This window comes from Lactuca serriola, chromosome 7 (genome assembly GCF_051521515.1).
Source record: "Lactuca serriola cultivar US96UC23 chromosome 7, Lser_US96UC23_V15, whole genome shotgun sequence".
Taxonomy (NCBI): Eukaryota; Viridiplantae; Streptophyta; class Magnoliopsida; order Asterales; family Asteraceae; genus Lactuca; species Lactuca serriola.
In genome coordinates, this window is record NC_136414.1 from 42,896,117 (window position 1) to 42,914,843 (window position 18,727).

At 33.5% G+C, this 18,727-nt stretch overlaps 1 long non-coding RNA gene across 3 annotated transcripts; it reads left to right on the top strand.

Annotated features, from left to right (window-relative positions):
- Window positions 1-5,640: 5,640 nt before the first annotated feature.
- Window positions 5,641-8,142, top strand: LOC145062775 (uncharacterized). 3 transcript variants are annotated; one of them, XR_013687714.1, is made up of 7 exons: window positions 5,641-5,971; window positions 6,089-6,203; window positions 6,446-6,520; window positions 6,630-6,697; window positions 6,790-6,890; window positions 7,299-7,498; window positions 7,839-8,142. It is a non-coding gene; the product is annotated as an uncharacterized LOC145062775 (long non-coding RNA). The 3 variants fall into 3 exon arrangements; XR_013687713.1 differs by having other exon boundaries at window positions 6,630-6,890; XR_013687715.1 differs by having other exon boundaries at window positions 6,455-6,520; window positions 6,630-6,890.
- Window positions 8,143-18,727: the final 10,585 nt, after the last annotated feature.

Below are 18,727 nucleotides of genomic sequence, written 5' to 3' on the forward strand. Positions count from 1 at the left end.
CATTGATTCTAAATTGACCTCTGTCATGCCTAATTCTACAATTTGGACTTGTCTCGTATGAATCATATACCTACAGCGGTGGAGCTTTCTCGGAGGAGCATTTTGGTCAATTTTAATTCCTGTTAGTTTTGTTTTATCGACAATGATGACGCTGACCATATTTTTTTTGGGTTGTCAATTTGCTAAAGAGGTTTTGTCTTAGCTGCTCAGGTGGTCTAACATAAGTTTTCCTCAATTTTCGAAGGTCGATGAGATTGTTGATTTTGCGGTTAATTGGAGTCGGTGTCCCAAAAAACGTCACATTCTTTTGGCTATAATTTACAGTTTTATATTGAACATTTGGAAGTCGAGAAATGACAAAATTTTCAAGAAGGTCTCAATCTCAGCCAACATGCTTGCAGATAACATTTTTTCTATGGTGTTCGAGTGGGTCAGGGTAATTTCGTCAATTGTAATTGGGCGGGTTGGTGTTTTTCTTCGTTTAATGTTTTGTAACTCTTTGGGGTTGTTTGATATCAGTTCTAACCAAATCAGAACGAGGGACTTGGTCCTCAATCAGAAGTTACTGTGTTTGATTTTGCTTGTTCATCTTCGGACTCGGTCCAACAAAGGGACTCGGTCCAAAGAAATCTGATGATTCAGTCCTCACTTCAAAACCTCCCGACCGACTTTTGGTCCTCAGTCAGCCCCAAATGACACACTTTGCCCCTCTGTTTTTTTGCATGCTAATTAGCGACGTATCAAACAATATGATACTAATCAAACACAATTACAAGAAATAAAGAATATAGTGGACAAATCAGTGAAAAAAATGAAACAATGCCACCGTTGCACCATTTTAGCTTCAACCCTACATTGTGACTATACCTTCTTGTCTTGATAGCAGCGATGCTTTACATCTCTGGCTTTACCTTGTCTTATGGACGTTGATTTGCATTTGTGGATTGACCAATTTCAACATTTCTTACCTTTTTACTGTCGAAGGAAAGCATTTCAAAAATATGGAGATAACTTCAAATTTCTTTTTTCTTTAATACCTAAGGCTTTAAAAAGGAAAGAGAAAACATACTGCCCGATGCAACATGAGTACTTGTTCTTTTCTTACTTTATACAACTAAAAATAATATGATAAGTGATAACTATTAGGAATTTATTGTTAAATTGTTATAATTTCATATACTAATAGTATTAGTTAAAGATATTTATTTTCAATAATCGTATAATAGTATTAGTTAAAGATATTTATTTTCAATAATCGTATATGTACATTAATAGATTTGTTTAAATATTTTAATAACATATTGATTATAATATTTTTCTTATAAAAATTAATATTGAATAATTTTGCAATTTGTTAGTTCTATTATTTCAAATCCTTTGACGTATAAACAATATTAATTTCATGTTTTGTAAATCAAATGTATGATATATTTGAATATCTTCAAATTATATTTAGTTAGAAAATATTTTGTGAAACAATTGTCTTTTAAACATCAACTTTGTTTGGAAAATTGTTTATATAAAAAGAAAACATAAGGGTAAAAATGTCATTTTTATCATTCAGCAAAACTAATGAGACATAAAATCAAACAGTATGGTTTCCGTCAGAAGTTAAATCAATCGGAACTTCTAACTCAGTGAGCTTTAACCCAGTTAGCCATTATCAAACGACCCATTTGTTGTCTTTTGTTTCTTTTGCCCCACCTTATTTCTTTTTTAGGTGTTGGGTTTAATAAATTTCCACCGGTTCCAAAAAAAACTAGTTTGTAAAGTTAATTGTCGAATTACTTTACACAAGACGCTAATAAATCATTTGGCAATTAACATTCAATATCAATTAAAAATGAATACATCATAGAATATAAGACTGTTGCCTTCATATCATGTTGGAAAATTGTCCAGCAAAACTTAAATAATTAGAAAACAAACGACAAGAAAATAAATATATTAATGACGAGTTGAAGCCGATGCACAAGCATCGCTAAACACCTTTGAACACTTTATTTGTTATTTTATTCATCCAATACATCCAAATTTAATATTTGTAGATTTCAACACATCAAATTTCTAATCATTTAAATTTCTTCTAATCTTAAATAATTATTTCTATGTGCTAAATAGTTCTTTCGATATGGGTGTTTCTATACTAATACAGCAGTACTGTCGTTGATTTTTTTAACATATATAACCTTGAAGTGTACTTTGACTTTCGTATCCATATGTTTTTTGTTAGTTTATAAAATCCATATTGAATTTGATTTTTTAACATTTAGTAATTTGATCGTCAGTTTATAATAAGTTTTATTTTTTATTTACTCAAAACTAAAACTTTCATGCATGTTTTTATTATCCATTACATAACAAAGATATTAATCAAACTAACCATTATATAATGACAATTTAAAGAAAATAATTAATTTATTTACTATTTTGAAAAACGGCCACCTAGTCCGCAACGGGTTATTATGTAGTTGAGTACGGCCCGGACTGGCCTGTTCCGAAGTGAGTTCGGAACTATGTGCCCCCTTACTTATTGAACTTCTGGAATGTAAACTGAAATACGCGACATCTCGGATATATTTGACACGGTAAAAAATCCTAACAATATTAAGATTTTATGAGTTAGTTCTTGTTTTGTTATTTCTTTGTCTTTTTTTTTAATGGATTATTAACCGAAAAAACCTAATTCGTGTTAGCTCTCGTTTCCTTTACTTTGTTGTGTTAGCTCTCGTTTCCTTTACTTTGTTTTAATATGATCGGGAAAATGAAGAAATTGTAGATAAAAACACTATAACCCCATTAGTATAACCAACAATAAATCACCAAAAGTTATGCAGTGCATATGCATTTGTTTCCCATTTCCCATTTCCCAAGTTTCTATTCTCACAAGAGTGGTTCATTCTAAGGACAAGATAGTAAACTCAAAGCATATACAAAGTGTTAGCTCGATCCTCTCAACTTGCATAGGGGCTTGAGTCATATTACCATTACACATGAAACCACGGAATGGGTGTAAAAAGTTCACCCCGATCATAACTTATTAAAAGTGCGCATGATATGGTTCATTGTAGTTTTGAAATTGAATTGCAAACCGTAAATGCGGTTTTTCCAATTACATAAATTGTACTATTAGATTTTTGTGTTTCAAAATTTTGCGGTATTTTCACTATGCGGTTCGATTTTTTGTTCAGTGCAGTGTCAAAACCGAATTTACAATATTTGTTATTTTCTACAAAAATGGTGTATAGACAAAAAGTTCTCCTTATTTATGTAAATGGCCCCTGGGCAAAAATTAACATATTTTCAATACTTATAGAAAAAAATTAACATATTTTCATTACTTACAGAAATGGCCCTGTACAACATCTTTTCTTTATTGACATAAGTGGCCCTCGGACAAAATTTAGCGTCTTTGCCTTATTATATATAAGGTCAACACTCATTCCATTAAATTAAACTAAAAGTTCAATTGTCATCGTACAATGAGTGAGATGGCAAACAGGCAACAAGTTGTGCCGCTAAGCCTTTTTGAATAGTAAAGCTAATTCTTTTAAAGACTACATTCGAAGATCTAGGGGATATAACATTATTATGCATGATTCATTGTACTATTTTAAGAAGCTCTATCGCATCTGGTACGAGGAAACCAAACGTATCAAATGCAAATGGTATGAACACATATTGATTTTTCATGCACAATCTCTCATGTTTGGTGACTTTGCTTATGGCTGCTTTTAAAGTGGTGGGATGTCAAGTCCACCAAGCAAATTACACCATTTGTTTGCAAATAAAACGTAATATAATGGTAAAAAGGGATATCGATCCTCGGGGAAATGGTTGTATTCAATCACCAATGGAATCCAAAAGAACTAGTGTAATTAAACTAATTAACTACAATTAGACTAAAAAAACGGGGGTGTTTGATTCCTTGAAAACTAAAAAAAAAGTTGAATAATTAAAAATCTTGCAATTAAGCAAGTTGATGAGATGCTCAAAGGTTAGGAATAATTGGTTAACTATGGCAATTTAACACAATGAACATTTATGTGTTTATCATTAGGATCTAATACAAAGCTTATCCTTCATCCCAAATTGGTTATAGCAATCATGAAGCATGAGATGCCAAGATTCCTCATAGGTAGTATGGAGGTTGGAGAAGCCCACAACACACCTTCTTAATTAAGATCAAGGGTCAATTGAAGCAATTGATCCGAAGAAATCAATTAGCCTTAAGAATGAAGGAATCCCCAATTCCTAGAGGATGTCAAATGCTTACACATCCATAAAGGAGTTATGATTCATAAGCTAGAGATGATTTCTACCATCATAAAGCTTTTGTTCTAGATAAATTCAATGATCCAATGCAAAATCAAAGAAACAAATCAACAATTTCTCATTCAATTGCTAAGCTCATGATCAAAGCATCAAATAAGCTTAAGAATTGCAAACTAGAATCATAAACATGGAATAAATTGATAATCAACATAAATCCTTCAAAACCCACAAACATTCATTGGTTTTCAGCCAAAGTCAACCAAATAAGAGTATTAGCCACTCATGTCAACAAAGTAACAAGAACAATAATCTAATTGCATAAAGAAACTACCTAAGATTTGGAAAGATGAAAGGAAATGGTTCCTAGCTCCCAAAATCGCCTCTTGCGGGTCTCCAATGGTGAAAAATCGTCAATGAGCCTCTAGATCTGATCCCCCCAAGAGTTATGGTGAGCCAAATGACCAAAATGCCCAAAACTGGGCAGTTGCGTGGGTACTCGCGCAGCTGAAATTCCACCCGCGCAAACGCTGCTGTGTTGCCATTGGTCCACCATTCCACTACTCCACCCTTCCACTACCAAAGATTCCTTTGGTCCCCCCTTGTCCATGTAATTTGAATCCACCAATCATCATTTAACTACCAAATGGATGCTCTAAACTCAAAATTAGAAATTTATGATCCATCTTCACAAGCCTAAATAATCCAAGCCATTAACTTTAAAATCCCAATTCTTCTTCTTTGATTCCGCCAAGCCCAACAATTCCTCGGGAGCCCACAAGTCCGTCTTCAATCTAATCCACGATCGCGATAAGCTCCAAAACCCTACAAGATTCCTCATGCAAAATAAAAAGCACCCGGTACGATCCATAATAAAGAAAATAAAGAATATACAATGCATTAATAATTAAAAAGAGTTAAAATATCTAAAATAAACTAATAAAAGTAAGGAAATAAAATAAGCTATCATAAAGCAGCATGTCCCGCTGTGAAACCCCTAGCCCTCAGGCCCACGAGAGGGGATACCCCTATAAGATCCACACATGCGTGTTTCCCTCCGACCCATCCACAAGCCACAATGTCCTTAATTGTGAGGAACCTTACCAAGAGTAAAGTTTTTCCTTCTTCTACTTTTCTCATAAAACTTCCTTTTATTTAACTTTAGCCACGCTATTTCTTAGGGATTTGTTTTTGGGTCCTTTGCTTCATCGTTAGGTTTTTGTGAACGTCTACCGCCTTTGGTTCATGCGTCGTTGGGTACACGTGCTTTGTTGTTTCCGTTTATTTTCGGGCCCACTCACCCTTCATCTTTTGTTCTGTTTCTTCTTTCTTCTTCTATTATGTTCTTCGTTTAACTTGATTCTTTCATGGTGGCGTCACTATACTTCATTGTTGGGTTTTCTTCCTTCATGTCGTTTCCTCCAAAGTTGTTCGCCAGCTCTTGCTTGGTTTCAGACAATAAATGATTTCCCAATACATCTAGGTTACACATATTTTCCTCCATACGACACCTCTCATGTCCTCTGCTTATACCCCATATCCTATGTGGGTCTCTTCATCTTCACGCCTCCACCATGGCTTTTAATTTTTGACTTACCTGTCACGATTCATTCTTCAAAGACGAAACCTTTTCTGTGTTGATTTGCGCTGAAGACGGCTTTCCGGGAGATGAGTTGTTTCCGCATCCAATAAGATGGTTGTGAGTGACAATTAGTATATCTTATCCCTTCTTTATCTTTTTTCTTCTCGATGCTTCCCACAGATTTTTTCGGTTTCGCCCTACTGCTTCTCATATTTTCCCGATTGTTCCTTTCAGGCAGCTTCGATTTGACTTTGATTTCCTCTCGCCCCACGTCGCTGCTTCCGATCGGCAGATGGAAAAGAGAAGCAGGATAACGAAGGTACATCCTTCAAGCAACAAACAATTTGAGGTTTGATTTTTTTTTCAAATGGACGCTTCTCAAGTCGATTATTGATTTTATTTTTTCACTTTTGCTTCAACAAATTTCATTTTTGTCCAACACACCTATAAACTCTTCATTACGTTTCTTGGTACAGCAAGTGATTCTTTTATGTACTTTGATTTAGGAAGGATGTAAGTTTATTTAGGGGGGGGGGGGGTAAATCTAGGGCATATTTCTTTGATAAGTTAATTTGATTTTTATTCGATTAGTGAATGCAGGCACACTTAGTTCAACCTCGTGTGGTTAAATTTTAAGGACTACGGTTTTCAACCGCAACATAGAAGGTAAGTCCTATGATTTGACGACATCTCACTTCCCTTTTAACCATCTATGTCGGCATATCATACCTTCGATTTTGTTTTCATGAATTGATACTCTAGTTTTGTTTGGCAGTTATCTTGAAGTATTTGAATTGCCTTCCGGTTTTGGCTTCTTTGGCTGAGTTTTGGGGTCGTCGGCTGGTATTAGAAGTCGATTATTAACAAAAAATTCCATCTTTATTGATCTCTGTTTTATTTGATTACAACTTCATGTTTGATTTCCATGTTGAAAGTTGTAAGGCAGTGGAGAGGATGGAGGAAGTAGCGCCCAGGGTCCCAAGAAAGCTATAACTTCTCTTATCCTATCAGGTCACTCGATTTTGTGCTAAAATTTGTAAGTTGTATTGATTTTTTATTTACTTCTTCCATTTTTGGCTTCAATTTTTGATTAAGTTATCAACTAATTTTGTTCTATTATATTTGTTCCCTCCAATTGGATGTGGGTGGTGTGTTTTACACTTTTAGCTCGCTAACTCATTATGGCACACCACATGTTCGATGAAATGCAACATTGAACCAGGAAACATTGAATTCATTACTCATCTTACGTCTCATTATAAAAATGGTCTTTGTTTCAAATCTTTACAAGCTAACACATATTAGGTTAAATAACCAGATTACCTTATGACCATTGATTTTTTTTGTTTTGCAGGCGGACCCTCAATATTTTTTTGTCTTTGTTTCAAATCTTTACAATCTACACAGATTAGGTTAAATTCTTACCCATTTGTATTGTGTACAGGTTATGTTATTGGGAAGATTACGTCGCATGAACCTTGTAATTACTAAAGAAAGAATGAAAATCAAAAACAACAATCATTGCAATCATGTTCTTGTGATTACTAGGCTTCTTGGAATTGGAAAATCTATAACTGTGCAAGCAATTACTTCCCATCTTGGAGTCACAATATATGGATGGAACACACCTACTCCCACAATTTAGTAAGAACATATTCATACAACCAATGATAGCAGTGGATGGTGTTAGTTCTAGCATTTCTCATGGATTTTAATATGATTTGGGTGTTGGAATGACGCAAGCCAAAAACCCTAAGTCCTTAACTATCTTAATTGATTGAAACTGGCAGCATACTTTCATGATTCTATTTAATATCATATCCTATTTTTGTTAAATTTTTGTGTGTGTCCATCATGTATTGCAGTTTGCATTGGAACTTATAAAATAGAAACACATGCCAAATATGATGTGTTTTTACTTTTCTGCCATTTGAATGCTATGATTTTTTTGGAGCTTATTTACTTACTATTTCTCTTATTGCAGGTGTCAAACTCTACATATGATTCCCAAAGTAACTTGAAGAGTGTGTAGGAGTTGATCTACAAGAAAGGATATAACGAGCTTCACAAGGAACGAATCCCTTTAACAGACAATTCCATTGTTGAGCAAGTTTGTTTGTTTGTTTGTTGTTTTGGTTTTTGGTTTTTGCAATCTATTTTGATTTCTTTACCAAAAAACAAAGTATGTTGCCATTTGGTCCAGTTTTCATATTTAGGTGGTAAATGCACTAAATAACAATGTACTTTGAATTTACTCCTTTTTTGTTTTATGCAATCTGCTTCCTTTTTTCCAAAAAACAAAGTACATTGCTATTTTTTGTATTTTTCAGATTTAGGTGGTAATTGCACTAAATACTAATCTTCTTTTAGTTTTCATATTTTTTTTTGGATTTTTGCAAAGCATTATCAATATATCTACATAACTAAGCTTAAATTCTCTTTCTATATAATCAAGTGTTGTCCGGATAAATATTTCTAAAAGATATCCGACCAACTGACTATACACTTGAAAAATGACAAGAAAGGATTGTTACAAAAGTGTGGACCCTTTCATTTTGATCAATCTGTTATTTTATGTACTTAAGACATAGTTTCCCATATATATTTTTAGGTTGGCTTCACAAGAATTGGTGTTGGTGGTTCATATCATGGTCTAAAGCATGTTATAGAGTTCACGACATTCAATTTCTACATTCACGTTAGAATTAGATCCCTTATTATATTCTTGTTGTTGGATTCATAATAGTAACCTGGTCAATGCAAATAATGCCAACAAACAACAACCTGCTTTCTCCTCATTGGTTATATCAAGCGACCGAAACAACCCTTTCACTTTAATATGGTTCATCCTACTGAGTTTGTGATACCATTAGAAAGGTAAAATAAAGCAATGTCTATTGAAGTTTCATTAGGAATGTGATTGAAGGAGGGGTACATCAATTTGAGATTTGAGCTACGTGTGATCTGAAAAGTTTGTTGATAAACACATTAAAGAACACCGATGATTTTTTTGGGTGAATGCTTGATCCCAAAAGTTGAGTTCTTTGTGTGTGTGTGTGTGTGAGAGAGAGAGAGAGAGAAAGAGAGATAAGTGGGGTGAAATATATTTTTTATTTTCTTTTTAATTAAAGGAATTACAATTCAATTAAAAGAAATAGAAAAAACAATTTTAAGGGAGTATTAGTCATTTTAGGTGGGGTAGAGACCAAAACCACACAAAAAAATGCTAACTATAAGGACCAAAATCACACAAAGTGTCCGAAATTGGACCACCGATGCACCACTAAACTTTTTTGGACCAAAACCACATAATTTTCATAATTTTGTCTTTTATTAAACTTTCAAGAACAATTAAAATCACACACAAAGGATACACTTCACTTGAGCTCTCAAAACAAATGAATCTCTCTTTCTTACTAACTATTCCAAAGGATGTTCTCTTAACATCACAATGATTGCTCTCTTGAAATATTTTTGCGTGAGAAATAATGAATGGAGATATGAGTCTATTTATAGAAAATCATGGGAAACCCTAATTCTTATGGCCAGACCCTTCCATAATTTTCCCATAAATGGGTGCCCTAATTTCCATAATTTTCCCATATGGATACTTGGTTCTCTCTAGTGAAATTGGCTAGCCTTCTTAGTGTACCCACACTAGTGCCCATTTCACCAACCAAGGACATCTTTATATAATGTGGAGGATTAGGGTTAAACCCTAATACCCATGACCTTTCATTTCCTAGGATCCATGGGTTAAAGCTCCATGGACTATCCATGAAGACTTAGCCCAACCTAAATGAACTTGGCCCACTACACATATATATCTAAGAGTCCATATTTAATTAGTTCATTTTGATCACTTAATTAATTATAAATTAATTCTTGATCAATACTAATTAAATAATATGATTATATTAATATATTAGAACTTATAATATATTAATATAAATCATAAATATACTATTCTCAAAATACTATCCGTATAAATTGTGCCGGTGAAGTGCAACCCAAATGGACCATGCCGGGTCGGGTCAAGTACATACTAAATATAGTTATGGACTTAGACATTAATCCAACAGTCTCCCACTTGGATAAGTCTAAAACTATTATTGAGTATGACTTCAAAACCTAACTGGAAATCGTAGCTCTTAAAGCCACTGTCGAACTCTGATCTTGTCAACGAACTTCTCCATTAGATAAGGGATCATATATTCCTCCATTCTAGATATCATATGGACTGAGACATGGATTATAATCATTCTCTCTGTCCATTTGTTGTTTCCCGATTTCTGATTCATGATGACTGACTGATTGAACAAATCAAATCAGTCCTGGCTTGGCCAAGCACTCACATGTATCATCATTAAATCCTCGAGGGGCCCACAGATATCGCTTTTACCCCGAAGGTAAAAGGAATGGATAAACTTTGACTCATATTGCTTGTTCTACTACTTGTTGAATCATACACAAAGGCACGTTTTATAACACCGAGTTACCGAATGCGTTTTCGTGCAATCAATGTACAACCAACTCATAGTAACAACTCATATCTCTAGGTTTGAAGAATATAAGATATTATCGTCTCATGATCACTCGTGATAAAATCCATGAAGTGATTCCAATGAGTGCGGGTTGAATCCAATACTCAAAACTTATGAGCACTCATGAGTGTTGTAGCCCTTTGTCCAACATCTTAGACCTCTACAAGCCAACCCATGACAGTCTTAATTCATATCTACTTCCAACATATGACCGACTGTGGATGGTTTGAATAATTTAGTCATTCCAGAAGAATAACCTAGTTTATTCTGGAAGTCAAAACATGCAAAGTGAAACACAAGAATAAATGAATCAAATATGGTATCAAACCCTATGAATATAAATAAACACTTTTATTTATCACCATACTGATTACTCATTATTCATTGTTTTGGTTTTATCAACTTTATACTTGAATTTAAAACAATAGTTGTCCCATGCTCCAAGCATGTACACTATGTTTTCTAAACACTAGTCATGCCATACACAAAGTATGCATACTATGTTTGTCTATGATCTTTACTTTGTGAAATAGTTCAATTGAGCATAACTCCAATGATCATCTTTTCACAGTCCCAAACCCTTACTGCAAATGCAAGAATTCCAAATTCATGCCATTTACTGAAATCTGTTAGATTCTAAACTTATATGCATTGATCCTCTTGTAATGATTATGCACAAATTCAACCAGACTTGGCAACAATCATTACAGAGTATTCCAACGGAGATCAACTCCTTGGAAACATCCTTCTTGCATTAAGTTTCCTAATCTTACAGATTGAATACTTTCTAACTTTGAACCATTTCCATATTCCATTTTGACTATCACTTCCGAACAAGAGTTGCCTCTTTTCAGACTATGTCAATATGGTCCTTCCAAAGTCAACACTATACTTCCAACTGTCCTTGAGCAACCAATCCTTGGTAAACCTTAGATTGTCCTCAACAATTGCTTAATCATTTTAGTCATATCTAATTCTAGACCTTTTCCCTTCATAATGCCCCAGGCATTTGGAAAATTTTAGAAAGGATGAATATAGCACATGTAATCGATCCTATATCCGAAGCATATGGGACACGATTCATGATGTCTCACATAAAGACTAAACCAGTCTTTTGCTATAATATTTCCATTTCTATTTGCCAAGTTCTCATAATTCAGATTATGAAAAGGGATGCCATAATCATAATCGAATTTTAGAACGCAAATAATGAACCCATACATAGAATTTCCTTATGTTGAGCCATTCCAACATGAAATTCATATATATATTCTTGACTAAATACGATTAAGACCTCAATCTAAGCTTTTAGATTTGAGATGAAGTATAATTTCATCTCCCTTAATTATAGCAAAACAACTTTTCCCAATTGAGACCTTTTGTTTTCTATAATTAACATTGCTAACTTGAAACCTTTATCATGCTCCCACTAACATGATGATTAATAGCATAAGACTTATGCTCCCACTAGCTTCGACGTGTATCCAAAAATCAACTGGACTTCTAGAAATCAATACTTTATTGACTTTCTTACCAAAGTTCAGATTTCTGATACTAGATTGCCTTGATAAGACTTTATCAATATCATACACCTCTCTTAGATAGCTCACATGTGTGTCTAAACAATTTCAGAACTATGAAAAGGGATGCCGTAATCATAGTCTAAATTGTTTAGACCTTTTGCCATTTCTCATAAGTCAATGTTAGTGTGCCGGTTAACCACGCACGCTCCACTAACGACTTTGAGAACTGCAAATATCACAATTGCTACCTACTTAAAATCTACTTAGTGAAAGAGTTTCCTTACCATCATTTTCATGAATCGAAGAGAAACCATATGACACTTAGATTTTATGGTGTAAGCGTTCCTATCCATGTGAATTTGTCAAAACCATAACCACATGACTAGGTTAGTGACAAATCCTAACTCATATGGATTGAACTTGTGCAATCTTAACTTCTTGCCACCTGGCAGCTCAAGGGCCTGCCATTGCTTCCAAGTAGTTATCCAAACAATTGAGAACATGTAGAACTCAAATGTATAGCCAATTTAACTAGAATGGGCACAGAAATGTCAACACGATAGGTTATAAACCTCAAGTTGTGTGCTAGTGATGAAATACAAGGTTTTTTTCTTGATTACTTCTTGAAACCCTTTCAAGATCTTTTAGACTCCCACTGTCTCCTTGACCTATAAGACTTTCTTGCCAAATATTCAAGAGATAGTGTGTGGATTCTAATCAAGACAGACCCTTAACACAATTAGCCTTAGTTGATCTTTGTTTTATCCAAAACATCACAACTTACCAATTTCAAATGTACAAGAGTAGAAAACTTTTACTCTTACATTTGACAAGTGTTTTAAACCTTCTTTAAGACATGTCACTCAAGTTACAATCTTAGAGTATAACTCTATGAACTATTTTCGAATGAAGTATGAATCATCTTCTTGATTTAACCACTTCAACAATTCATAACTCCTCTTCTTAACTCTCAGAATGTACTTAGAGGATGAATTGTGATAAGGTCTCAAAATCATTAAGATGATCTTAAAACATGATACTAAAAGGACTCTCCCATCTTTTCAGATTTGAGAAACTTTTATCCTTCTGTCTAATTTGATTCTTCTTATTCGTTCTGTCATTCATTGAAAATTTTTCCAATGCTTCAGAATTATACTTAAGCTTGTAAGTATAATCATATTTACTAAACCTTAGTAAATCATGACGAATAGTCTTATCCATCTTTTGTGGTGGACTTTGACAAGTGCACAAGAAAGTGTACTTGATCCATTAGTCCTTCTCTTGACTCACACATCCATGTGAACAAGCAGTTAGTCTTAATTTTCCAATGCTCGAAAGTTCTCATTCATCATACTATACAACTTGCATGATTCCAAGTTTCTATCCAACTGAAACTTGGGTGATGAGAATCTTTCCTTATTTGGTAAATTTAGACACTACCACAAATGAAAGACTCAAATTCATATTTCCAATATTGCTATCAATGGAATCATATAAACAACATCTTTTTTTTCCAAATGCCATTGTAAGGATATTTTTTTAAAATAAATAAAATTAAAAACTTTTATTTTATTTTAAAACTTTGCGGAAAAACTAATCCTTACAATGCAGATGTATATGAAAACTTGTTGTCATCTATTCCTAAGCAATCTATCATAACTCTTAAGCACATGCTCAAAATTCTGATCACCGAACCATGCGATCGAAAACCATCTTCGCGATCAGAATCAGCATATACTTCCTTTAAGTTTCTTTACTTTTCTTTGATTCTTAAAACATCAACATGTGACCCAGCCACATCATGTAATAAGAATCTCCAAGTAGGAACTTAATAGAGTTAGACCATGGACTTTACCTGAAATAAAGTCAAACTTATTGACTTTATCATCCTTAGGAAAGTTTGGCAGCTTCATAACCAAAGCCCCTTCCTTTGGCAATAGAAATATATGGATCCTTAGGTAATAGTACATGGGACTATCTCAGACTTAGCCTTTCTCTTTACCATTTGGTTAACCAAGTTGACTATGGCCAATCCCTTTCCATTGGGAGGAGAATGCATTTCTGGATTTCCTGTGTCACTATTGTCCCTATCCATAAAGTTTTGGGAAGTTGATCTCCTAATCCAATTTGCTTTACTAGTACACTAAATCATTTCTGATTTAGTAGAACCAAGCAAATAGATAGGATCATTAAGGGTCTTGTCATAGTCTATCTCATAGGAGTCCCAAAGGATCTCACTATGTGACTTAGAAAGTGATTGAACCACTAACTTTCTCAAGATTTTGACACCCAACTCTCCCGGCTTGTCAGCATGTGACTTCATCTCCAAGATGTGATCACACCTAGACCTTGCCTTGCCAATAGGGCTTGAGTGACCTTGAACTTGTGGGTTAGGGAGAATAATTGGAGGAGGTGGAGGAAGTGAGGTTCTAAGATATTTGGGAAGATCATAGATGTCTGAACTTGACATCTTTTGGGAGATATTCAAGATAGTTGATTTAAAGTCCTTAATATAACACCCAATATGAAATATTAAGGCTAGGACCCAACAAACTATTTTATAACTTGGAAGAGGGATGTCGTAATCCAAGCTATAGAATATTTGAAGGTAGGTGAATGACGATTCACCAATTTCCACCATGAAAAATGAAATAATTAATTAGGTTTTAATTGGATTTGAAATTCCTAGATCTTTGAGATTCATTGAACTTTCAATGGCATGTTTCAATCTCGAGTGTGCCCTTCAGGTTTTGTGACCGGGATACCGAGGATCACAAAATAAGGTGTGAAGTAACCATGCAAATTACTTGGTACCCTTAAGTGTTTACCCTTCAATCGATGTGTCGGTTAACCACACACACTCCATCGATACTATGATAAGCATTAAGTTACCCTTTGCCTACCATACGAGTTAGTGTGTCGGTTAACCACACACGCTCCACTAACCGACTTAAACAAAGTGCAAAGTGTAATTTCATGGATTAGCACCTTATTCACATTTTCCTAAGTAACTAAGATTGGGTATTATTAAGAGTTTAGTTACTTAGTATTTATCATTAATACTTTTAATGAAGGGAGAATTATAGTCCAGTCAAACCCGTTCGGCAAACGACCCTCCACCAGTCAAGGAAGCGGTGGGTGAGAGTGGACACCCATTAAACTGCCATTTTATAGGCAGTAACCTTATACCCCCCTTATAGACCGGCTTCGTGAATGAGGCCTACTAACGGTAAGACTGACTTTACTCTTATACATATATATAAATATTATTAACTTATAATATTATAAAGTATAAGGGTTGAATTTTAACTCTTTAAAATTCTAAGGGCTTAACTTGGAATTAAAGTATTCATAAAAGAAAACTTTTCAAGTTCTAAAACTTGAGGGCAAGTTTTGAAACTATTCAAAACTCTTGGATTTTCATAACTTATGAGTTTTAATTAAAGTATTAAAACTTTTAATGAAGAGACTCTTGGACATCCATAACTTGAGGACAAGTTATGGAGCCATAAAAACTATTTATAAGAAAAGACTCTTCATTTTTTTTATAACCTAAGGCATTTTTATGAGTTTTTAAGATGCATAAATGTGACTTTTCATATAACTTGAGGACAAGTTACAAAAACACATTTTATGAACAACTTTTAGATTAATTTGGATTGAAAACATCTAACACATATTTTTCATTAATCTAAAAAATAACTCATAAAACAAGGAAACATAAAACTTTTGGTAATCCATAACTTATGGAGTTAAATGTTTGTTTTATGATGAAACTTTTCATGTTCCATAACTTAAGAATAAGTTGTGGAATTCTTTAAAACATTAACACCAAATTTTGTAACTCCTTAAAAACTTTGAATCAATTTTTTTTAAACCTTTTCATATCCATAACTTATGGAGGTTTCAAAAAACTCTTTAGATGAAACTTTTAAAACTAATAAAATAATCATATTATTTTATCCTTTACTAAATTTGACCTAATTCAACTCATATAGCAAATGATTCAAATTTTATAAATAATTAGTTTTTCACAAAAAAAAGTAATTATCTTAAAATTTGACAAATGTCATGTTTTTTTCCTTTTTTTCAACTTTGAAAATAAAACATTTGCATCAATATAACAGAAAACAACCCATGGCTCTAATACCACTGTTGGGTTTTGAGCATTCTAACACTCCTATGGTGTACATGCAACCCTATAAACCTTGGATCTATGTTTTCTCTATTATACATGCAAATAAGAACTTTCCAAGGCTTTAATCCTAACTAGCATACTATAAGGTAACTATACTACAAAGACTAGTTAGATGACATACCTTTTGGTGTAGCTTGATGTCTTCAAGCTTTAAGAGCTTAGCCCCAATAGTGTGGAAGCCTCAAATGGAATCACAAATCACCAAAACACCTTGGAAAACTTTAGAGAATATGGATACTTGGTTCTCTCTAGTGAAATTGGCTAGCCTTCTTAGTGTACCCACACTAGTGCCCATTTCACCAACCAAGGACATCTTTATATAGTGTGGAGGAATAGGGTTAAACCCTAATACCCATGACCTTTCATTTCCTAGGATCCATGGGTTAAAGCTCCATGGACTATCCATGAAGACTTAGCCCAACCTAAATGAACTTGGCCCACTACACATATATATCTAAGAGTCCATATTTAATTAGTTCATTTTGATCACTTAATTAATTATAAATTAATTCTTGATCAATACTAATTAAATAATATGATTATATTAATATATTAGAACTTATAATATATTAATATAAATCATAAATATACTATTCTCAAAATACTATCCATATAAATTGTGTCGGTGAAGTGCAACCCAAATGGACCATGCCGGGTTGGGTCAAGTACATACCAAATATAGTTATGGACTTAGACATTAATCCAACACAATGGTGCATCATGTACCACCAATGGTGAATCATGTGCCATGATTGCATATCACGCCCTTTAGTGGAGCATCATCCTTCCAATAGTACATATGCAACACGTCAACACTCAGAATCTCATCAAGGTCACTAAGATGATGCATCACGATCATAAGGTGGTGCAACTTGACCAACAATGGTGCACCTTGTTTCATGAGGGGAACACTTTATCACTTAGTGATGTACCATGTGCATGAAGCTTCTTTTGATGCTCCAGTCTTGTGTCAGATGCTCCATCCTAATTCAAAATGCTCAATTGTGCTTCAAAATGCTCCATTTATTTCTAGATATTCCGTTGAATTCTAGATGCTCCATTCAATATATATATATATATATATATATATATATATATATATATATATATATATAATCCATTGAACTCTAGATGATTAATTGAATATCTAGATACTACATTCAATATGTAGATGCTCCTTTGAATTCTAAATGCTTCATTGAGTATCTAGATGTTTCATTCAATATCTAGACGCTCCATTAGGATGCTCAAGCATATTTGATCAAGTATTTACACCCCAACAAATAGGACATAAAAACATTCATTTAATAGAAATTAATTATCATAAAATAAGTTTAGGGACATGTATTCATGGGAATATCTCACCTTTAATAGTTGCACTAATCTCATTTATATATAAGTTTGTTTGGTAATCTAGAAGTCACTTAATGATACACATAGTTGTGTTAATAACTTCAAAATTACACTTTAATTACTCTAATTAGTAATCATAACCTCAAACATAGCATTTTAATCGCTTTATATCTCCCCTAATACCATTAGAAAGCATAAACGAAAAGTAGACTTGATTTTTACTTGTATTGATGAATGATTGTTGTTTTCTCAACAACCTTTAGCTCGATGGAGTCATGCATCAAATAAATTATGAATCAAACTAGATAGATCAAGTAAATAAGTTTGATGGCCAAAAATCAAAATTCAAGCTTCACACTCTAACAGATCAAGTCCAATTCATTCCTAGTCTTATTTATTTTGAATCCAATGACATAGTATGGCCCACTATCCTTCAAAACATGTTTCAAACGTCTTAATATTATTAATTCATGATTATTCAAGATTAAAAGTTGCTAGTCTAATGTTCTAATGCACTAACAACTTGATTAAACTCAGTTGAAGACATATAACCTTCTATTTAAAACACGATCTTCAGTTAAGATAATACTAGCATCAAATATGATTCCAGCTGACTTGATAAGTTTATTTTATGACAATATATTATGTTCTAGTGAATCCAGAACTAATTCATATCATGAACCAAGCTCACAACTTCACTAGAGCTCCTTACATCTTGAGAAATCACAATTAAGTCAATGTGTAATAACGTCTTCATATGATGGACTCATTAGTCCAAAATTAGTTTAGGAAACCAAAACAAAGTCTAGAAATAGTATCATATCCATATATTAACACTAATATTCACAATCTATCATTTATAGGGTTTTGAGTTCCCAAATCATGGGTTACCATAAATCCAATGTTAAAAAAGGAGAATGTGAAGTTGTAACTCATTTCTAACCAGATATTCATCATCGACACTCTTTTCCATAATATGAATCTTAAAAAGATAGAAGTGTGAAGGTTTCATGGGGGGGTTAGATGTGATTTAGAGAAGATAGAGTTAGTTAGTTACCTCTTCCAAAGCTAGATGTTACTCCATACTTCTAATCTCCCACTTACAAATTTAATTGAACTACAATCCTCATAACAATATAAAAATTCTCCATATTCTCCCTCTCAAATCTCTAAATTTGTTTTCCATATGAAAAGGAAGAGGGAATATAGAGCTTATGATCTAAATTTTGGCACTTTTTCACTTTTAGTCCCTAAA